Source organism: Amblyraja radiata, unplaced genomic scaffold (genome assembly GCF_010909765.2).
Source record: "Amblyraja radiata isolate CabotCenter1 unplaced genomic scaffold, sAmbRad1.1.pri S96, whole genome shotgun sequence".
Lineage (NCBI taxonomy): Eukaryota > Metazoa > Chordata > Chondrichthyes > Rajiformes > Rajidae > Amblyraja > Amblyraja radiata.
In genome coordinates, this window is record NW_022630178.1 from 23,078 (window position 1) to 31,507 (window position 8,430).

Genomic DNA, 8,430 nt, shown 5'->3' on the forward strand with positions numbered 1-8,430 from the left:
ACCGGTCCCTCCTTCTCCTCACCTGCCTGCCTGCCACTCCTCTCTCATCAGCCCAACTCTCCTCACCTGTTGCACTCAGTTGCCTCTGATCACCAATTAACCCGGTATATAGACTCTCCTCACCGTTCACACAGTGCCAGATTGTTCTCAGCATTCATGCAAGACTCTCCAGCGATTTCCCGACTACGTCTCCTGCCTGCCCCTCTTCGGAACCCTCGCTCAATCCTGCGCCTCTGTGTGAGTACGGTGTACCCTTTCCTGTGTTACTACTCTGTGTTACAGTATCGGAATAAAGTTCATTACCAACTATACCTGTCTGATTCTGTGCTGCTATTGGGTCCAAGCTATACCCGTTACAGTACAATCTGGCAAACAATGGACTCAGCGCACACAACGTCTCCGTCAAACCGCTTCGAGAGAATTGAACACACGCTCCTGCAGCAGGAAACTATGCTCACTGCCTCCAACTCCGAGGTTCGACAGGCTGTGTCAAACCAAGAGCAAGCATTGGTTGTACGAGCCACCCAGGTCCAACAGCTGACGACCACCCTCGCCCAGGCTACACCCCATGCTTCGCCTCCGGCTCCGACAGCACCAGCTCCCGGTCCACTAGGACCAGCACCTGAGACCCGGGTGGGAACCCCGGAGCGCTACGCTGGAGACACGGAAGGCTGCAACCCATTTATCACGAACTGTTCCATTCTCTTCGCCCTACAGCCCTACACCTTCGCCCAGGAAGCGGCGAGCGTGGCGTTTATCATTAATCACCTGACTGGCAGAGCTCGGCTGTGGGGAACGGCTGAATGGGAGCGACGTACGCCGGCTTTCTCCTTTCCAGGCCTTCGCCGCGGACCTTCGCAAGGTGTTCGGTGAGGTTTCGATGGGTCCGGACGCTGCGGGAAGTCTGCTGGGGTTGAGCCAGGGGAACCAGAGCGTCGCTGACGTCGCCATCGACTTTCGCACCAGGGCCCGTCAGAGTGATTGGAACGCCCCGGCCCAGTGTGACGCTTTCTTCCTGGGCTTGAATGACTATATCAAGGATGAGTTGGTGTCCCACGACCTTCCTTCTTCTCTGGATGGGCTTATCGAGCTAACGACCCGTCTGGACCGACGCATCCTGGCGAGACGTCGGGAGAAGCGACAGGGACAGGCGGTCCGCCAGCTATCCACCCAAGCTCGTTTTTGCTCCGGAGACTGGACTACCCTCGTCGGGGCAACCGTCGAGGCAACCCGAACCCATGCAGGTGGGTCGCACCAGTCTCACCTCCGAGGAACGGGAACGTCGGCGTCGGGGGAACCTCTGTCCCTACTGTGGCCTGGCGGGTCATTACATCTCGAAGTGTCCAGTGAAAGGGCCAGACTCGCCAGTAGCGGAGGAATTACTGGTGAGTCGAACCTCTGAACTTTCCTCTGCCCGACGCCCTCTTTGTCATGCCCGTCTGCTCTTGTCTGATGGTTCTCACACCCTCGCCACCTTCATAGACTCGGGTTGTGACATTAATCTTATGGACATGGAATTAGCCCGTCACCTAGGCATCAGTTGTGTTCCCCTGCCTGAACCTGTTCCCGCCAACGCCCTCGACGGCCATCTCCTGGGGACTGTTTCTCACCAGACGGTCCCAGTGCGCATGCTCCTGTCTGGTAATCACCATGAGACCATCCAGTTCCACATCCTGCAGTCTCCCCGTCTTCCCCTCATCCTGGGCTACCCCTGGCTTCGGCGACACAACCCCAACATCGACTGGAGGACGGGGGGTCATCTTGGGTTGGAGCCCTTCCTGCCACCAAGTGTGCCTGAAGCAAGCCTCAGCTCCTCAACCGGCCACCTGCTCCAGTTCTGCTCCAAATCTGACGGGGTCCCAGCCGAGTACCATGAATTTGGGGAGGTTTTTAGCAAGTCTAGGGCCACATCCCTTCCTCCTCGTCGGCCCTATGACTGCGCCATAGACCTCCTGCCTGTTTCCGCTCCTCCTGGTGGTCGCCTTTACTCCCTGTCCGCCCCTGAGAGAGGCGCCATGGAGAAATACATAAACGACTCATTGGCTGCTGGTCTCATCCGTCCCTCCTCGTCTCCTACTGGGGTTGGGTTCTTCTTCGTGGAGAAGAAGGACAAATCTCTGCGTCCCTGCATAGATTACCGGGGGCTCAACGGCATCACGGCGAAGAATAGCTACCCTCTCCCACTCATCTCCTCTGCTTTCGAGCTCCTGGAGGGGGCCACCATCTTTTCGAAGTTGGATCTACGCAACGCTTACCACTTGGTCCGCATCAAAGAGGGAGATGAGTGGAAGACCGCCTTCAACACTCCCACGGGACATTATGAATACACGGTGATGCCCTTTGGCCTCACCAACGCCCCGGCCGTCTTCCAGGCTTTGGTCAATGACGTTCTCAGAGACATGTTAAACAAGTACGTGTTCGTCTATATGATGACATCCTCATCTTTTCACGGACCAAGGAGGAACACGTACACCACGTCCAGGCAGTTCTACATCGGCTCCTGGAGAACTCGCTCTTCGTTAAAGCTGAGAAGTGCGAGTTTCACTCCCAATCAGTCTCCTTCCTAGGATACATCGTTGGCCAAGGGAACATCAAGATGGACCCCGCCAAGGTCTCTGCTGTCACTACCTGGCCTGTTCCTGACTCCCGCAAGCAGCTCCAAAGGTTCCTGGGGTTCGCCAATTTTTACCGACGGTTCATCCGTGGCTCCAGTACTGTGGCCGCACCCCTCACGGCACTCACCTCCTCCAAGGTTCCGTCCCGGTGGTCTGCCGCGGCCGACGAAGCTTTTCAGACACTCAAGTCACGGTTTACATCGGCCCCCATCCTCCAAGTTCTGGACTCGGAGAGACAGTTCGTGGTGGAGGTGGACGCCTCCGACGTGGGGGTGGGAGCTGTTCTGTCCCAGCGGGCTGCCGGGGACCAGAAGCTCCATCCATGCGCCGCCTTCTCCCGACGCCTGACCCCTGCTGAGAGGAATTATGATATTGGCAACCGATAACTGTTGGCGGTTAAGTTGGCGTTGGAGGAATGGCGTCACTGGCTGGAGGGAACCCAGCAGCCTTTCTTGGTTTGGGCTGACCACAAGAAGCTTGAATACCTCCAGTCAGACAAGAGGCTCAACTCTCGTCAGGCCCGCTTGTCTCTCTTCCTCACCCGCTTCAACTTCTCCCTCTCCTACCGACCTGGGTCCCGCAACGTGAAGCCCGATGCCGTCTCTCGACAGTTCTTGGCGAAGGAAGAGCCTGCCTCTGGCCCCAAGACCATCTTCCCGTCCTCGCACAGGGTTGCCTCCCTCACCTGGGAAGTGGAGGAGAATGTAAAGGCGGCCTTGGAGAACCAGCCGGGACCCAGCGCATGCTCTCCTGATCGCCTGTTTGTGGTTTCTGCCCTGCGGTCCGACGTCCTTCAGTGGGCCCACAGCTCTCGACTCACCTGTCATCCCGGCATTCAGCGGACCAAGGAGATGGTGCTACGGAGGTTCTGGTGGGCATCGCTGGAGGAGGACACTCGGGAGTTTGTCAACGCCTGTCCCGTTTGCAACCAGCACAAGGTCTCACACCAAGCTCCTGCGGGTCATCTGCTTCCACTGCCTGTACCCCATCGGCCATGGTCCCACATCTCCCTGGACTTCGTTACCGGCCAGTGGTCACACCACCATCCTGACCGTGGTCGATAGATTTAGCAAGATTGCTCACTTCGTGCCCCTGCCCAAGCTTCCGTCAGCCAAGGAAACTGCCGAGCTCGTGTTACTCCACGTCTTCAGGCTCCATGGTCTCCCCGTCGATGTGGTCTCCGACCGGGGACCCCAGTTTGCCTCTGTGTTCTGGAGGGAGTTATGCACGCTTGTGGGGGCCACCGTGAGTCTGACGTCCGGATTTCATCCCCAGTCCAACGGCCAAACTGAAAAGAAGAATCAGGAGATGGAGACGGCGCTGCGGTGTATGGTGTCCAAGCATCCCTCCTCCTGGTCCCAGCAGTTGTTGTGGGTGGAGTACGCCCACAACACCCTGACAAGCTCGGCCACTGGGCTCTCCCCTTTCCAGTGTGCCTACGGGTTCCAGCCTCCACTGTTCCCGGCGCTGGAGAAAGACGTTTCCTGCCCGTCCGTCCAGGCCTTCATTCGTCGCTGCCGCATGACGTGGACCCAAGCCAGGGCGGCTCTTCTCCGCTCCGTGGACCGTTACGCCACGGCTGCCAACCGTCACCGCACCCAGACCTGCACCTACCTCGCGGGCCAGAAGGTGTGGCTGTCGACCCGGGACCTTCCCTTGAGGGTGGAGTCCAAGAAGTTGGCACCCAAGTTCATCTGTCCCTTGGAGATCCAGAAGGTCATCAACCCAGCGGCTGTGAGGCTCAAGTTGCCTCGTTCCATGCGGGTCCATCCTACGTTCCACGTGTCCAGAGTAAAGCCAGTCCGGGAGAGCTCCCTGGTCCCCGCAGTCCCTCCTCCTCGTCTCATCGACGGAAGCCCCGCCGTTACGGTGCACCGCCTCCTGCGCTCCCGCCGTCGCGGGAGGGGTCTCCAATACCTGGTCCATTGGGACGGTTACGGTCCACAGGAGAGGTCATGGGTTCCTGCTCGACACATCCTGGACGCCTCCCTCATTAGGGAGTTTCACCGGCGTCATCCCGACCAGCCGTCCAAGTCCGCCACTCCTAGAGGGGTCGCCGCCCCTGAGACTCTGTCCCCTCTTCCGTCTGAGGCGCCCAGTGACGACGAGACGGAGCTTTCCTCTGATGCTATGGAGGAGGATGCGGACATGGATGTCTCGGACGAATATTAGCCCTCCTCCGGTGCCCCTCCTCCCACGCAACTGCGTGGGATTGGGTTTATTTCCTTTATTGTTTTTAGTTTTGTTTTGGGACGTCAGGAGCCGTCCCTTGAGGGGAGGGTTCTGTCACAGTCTGCCCTCTCCTCATTCTCATCCACTTCACCTCCCAGTACCTTTCCACCGGTCCCTCCTTCTCCTCACCTGCCTGCCTGCAACTCCCCTCTCATCCGCCCAACTCTCCTCACCTGTTGCACTCAGTTGCCTCTGATCACCAATTAACCCGGTATATAGACTCTCCTCACCGTTCACATAGTGCCAGATTGTTCTCAGCATTCATGCAAGACTCTCCAGCGATTTCCCGACTGCCTACACGGATTCGAACCTGCCTGCCCCTCTTCGGAACTTAAAGAAAGGTAACTTTGAGGGTATGAGACGTGAATTGGGCAAGATTGACTGGCAATTAATTCTAAAAGGGTTGACGGTGGATATGCAATGGAAGACATTTAAAGTCTGCATGGATGAACTACAAAAATTGTTCATCCCAGTTTGGCAAAAGAATAAATCAGGGAAGGTAGTGCATCCGTGTATAACAAGGGAAATCAGGAATAGTATCAAAGCGAAGGATGATGCGTACAAATTAGCCAGAAAAAGCAGCATACCAGAGGACTGGGAGAAATTCAGAGACCAGCAGAGGAGGACAAAGGGCTTAATTAGGAAAGGAAAAATAGATTATGAAAGAAAACTGGCAGGGAACATAAAAACTGACTGCAAAAGTTTTTATAGATATGTGAAAAGAAAGAGAATAGTTAAAACAAATGTAGGTCCCTTGCAGTCAGAAACAGGTGAGTTGATCATGGGGAACAAGGATATGGCGGACCAATTGAATAACTACTTTGGTTCCGTCTTCACTAAGTAAGACATAAATAATCTGCCGGAAATAGCAGGGGACCGCGGGTCAAAGGAGTTGGAGGAATTGAGTGAAATCCAGGTTAGCCGGGAAGTGGTGTTGGGTAAATTGAATGGATTAAAGGCCGATAAATCCCCACGGCCAGATAGGCTGCATCCCAGAGTACTTAAGGAAGTAGCTCCAGAAATAGTGGATGCATTAGTAATAATCTTTCAAAGCTCTTTAGATTCTGGAGTAGTTCCTGAGGATTGGCGGGTAGCAAACGTAACCCCACTTTTTAAGAAGGGAGGGAGAGAGAAAACGGGGAATTACAGACCAGTTAGTCTAACATCGGTAGTGGGGAAACTGCTAGTCAGTTATTAAAGATGGGATAGCAGCACATTTGGAAAGTGGTGAAATCATTGGACAAAGTCAGCATGGATTTACAAAAGGTAAATCATGTCTGACGAATCTTATAGAATTTTTCGAGGATGTAACTAGTAGCATGGATAGGGGAGAACCAGTGGATGTGGTGTATCTGGACTTCCAGAAGGCTTTCGACAAGGTCCCACATAAGAGATTAGTATAAAAACCTAAAGCACACGGCATTGGGGGTTCAGTATTGATGTGGATAGAGAACTGGCTGGCAACCAGGAAGCAAAGAGTAGGAGTAAACGGGTCCTTTTCACAATGGCAGGCAGTGACTAGTGGGGTACCGCAAGGCTGAGTGCTGGGACCCCAGCTATTTACAATATATATTAATGATCTGGATGAGGGAATTGAAGGCAATATCTCCAAGTTTGCGGATGACACTAAGCTGGGGGGCAGTGTTAGCTGTGAGGAGGATGCTAGGAGATTGCAAGGTGACTTGGATAGGCTGGGTGAGTGGGCAAATGTTTGGCAGATGCAGTATAATGTGGATAAATGTGAGGTTATCCATTTTGGTGGCAAAAACAGGAAAGCAGACTGTTATCTAAATGGTGGCCGCCTAGGAAAAGGGGAGATGCAGCGAGACCTGGGTGTCATGGTAAACCAGTCATTGAAAGTAGGCATGCAGGTGCAGCAGGCAGTGAAGAAAGCAAATGGTATGTTAGCTTTTATAGCAAAAGGATTTGAGTATAGGAGCAGGGAGGTTCTACTGCAGTTGTACAGGGTCTTGGTGAGACCACACATGGAGTATTGCGTACAGTTTTGGTCTCCAAATCTGAGGAAGGACATTATTGCCATAGAGGGAGTGCAGAGAAGGTTCACCAGACTGATTCCTGGGATGTCAGGACTGTCTTATGAAGAAAGACTGGATAGACTTGGTTTATACTCTCTAGAATTTATGAGATTGAGAGGGGATCTTATAGAAACTTACCAAATTCTTAAGGGGTTGGACAGGCTAGATGCAGGAAGATTGCTCCCGATGTTGGGGAAGTCCAGGACAAGGGGTCACAGCTTAAGGATAAGGGAGAAATCCTTTAAAACCGAGATGAGAAGAACTTTTTTCACACAGAGAGTGGTGAATCTCTGGAAATCTCTGCCACAGAGGGTAGTCGAGGCCAGTTCATTGGCTATATTTAAGAGGGAGTTAGATGTGGCCCTTGTGGCTAAGGGGATCAGAGGGTATGGAGAGAAGGCAGGTACGGGATACTGAGTTGGATGATCAGCCATGATCATATTGAATGGCGGTGCAGGCTCGAAGGGCCGAATGGCCTACTCCTGCACCTAATTTCTATGTTTCTAAGTTTCTATGGAACCCTCGCTCAATCCTGAGCCTCTGTGTGAGTACGGTGTACCCATTCCTGTGTTACTACTCTGTGTTACAGTATCGTAATAAAGTTAATTACCAACTATACCTGCCTGATTCTGTGCTGCTATTGGGTCCAAGCTATACCCGTTACAGGTAGCTGTGTGGAATGAGCTTCCAGTGGAAGTGGTGGAGGCAGGTTCGATGTTATCATTGAAGAATAACTTGGATAGGTATATGGATGAGAAGGGAATGGAGGATTATGGTCTGAGTGCAGGCAGATGGGACTAGGGGAAACTAATTGTTCGGCATGGAGTTGTAGGGCCGAGATGGCCTGTTTCCGTGCTGTAATTGTTATATGTTATATGGTTATAAACCCACCACCCTCTCCCCTCACCTTCTCTCTATCCCCCCCCCCCCACACCCACCTCTCTCCCCGCCCCCTCTATCCACTCCACACCCATCTCTCTCCCCGCCCCCTCTATCCCCCCACACCCACCACTCTCCCCCTCCTTCTCTATCCCCCCCCCCAAACCCACCACTCTCCCCCCTCCCCCTCTCTCTATCCCCCCCACACCCACCACTCTCTCCCCTCCATCCCCCTCTATCCCCCTCTATCCCCCACATCCGCACCTATCTCCCCGCCCCCTCTCTCTATCCCCCACACCCACCCCTCTCCTCGCCCCCCTCTCTCTCTCCCCCCACAGGGTCAAAAGCTTCAAATTCCTGGGCGTGCACATCTCTGAAGATATTTCCTGGTCCAAGAACAGTAATGGAATTATCAAGAAAGCTCATTAGCGCCCCTACTTCCTGAGAAGATTACGGATAGTCGGTTTGTCAAGGAAGACTCTCTCTAACTTCTACAGGTGCACAGTAGAGAGCATACTGACCGGTTGCATCGTGGCTTGGTTCGGCAACTTGAGCGCCCTGCAGAGGAAAATACTACAAAATGTAGTAAACACTGCCCAGTCCATCATCGGCTCTGACCTCCCTTCCCTCGAGGGGATTTATCGCAGTCGCTGCCTCAAAAAGGCTGG

General features: G+C 53.9%; 1 long non-coding RNA gene across 1 annotated transcript in view; it reads right to left on the minus strand.

Annotated features, from left to right (window-relative positions):
- The window catches only part of LOC116969661, a 29,205-nt gene extending 21,472 nt beyond the window's left edge, over positions 1-7,733 (minus strand). The window contains exon 1 of the long non-coding RNA XR_004410886.1: positions 7,692-7,733. This is a non-coding gene — a long non-coding RNA (uncharacterized LOC116969661). The remainder of the gene's footprint in view (positions 1-7,691) is intronic.
- Between the last annotated feature and the right edge of the window lie 697 nt (positions 7,734-8,430).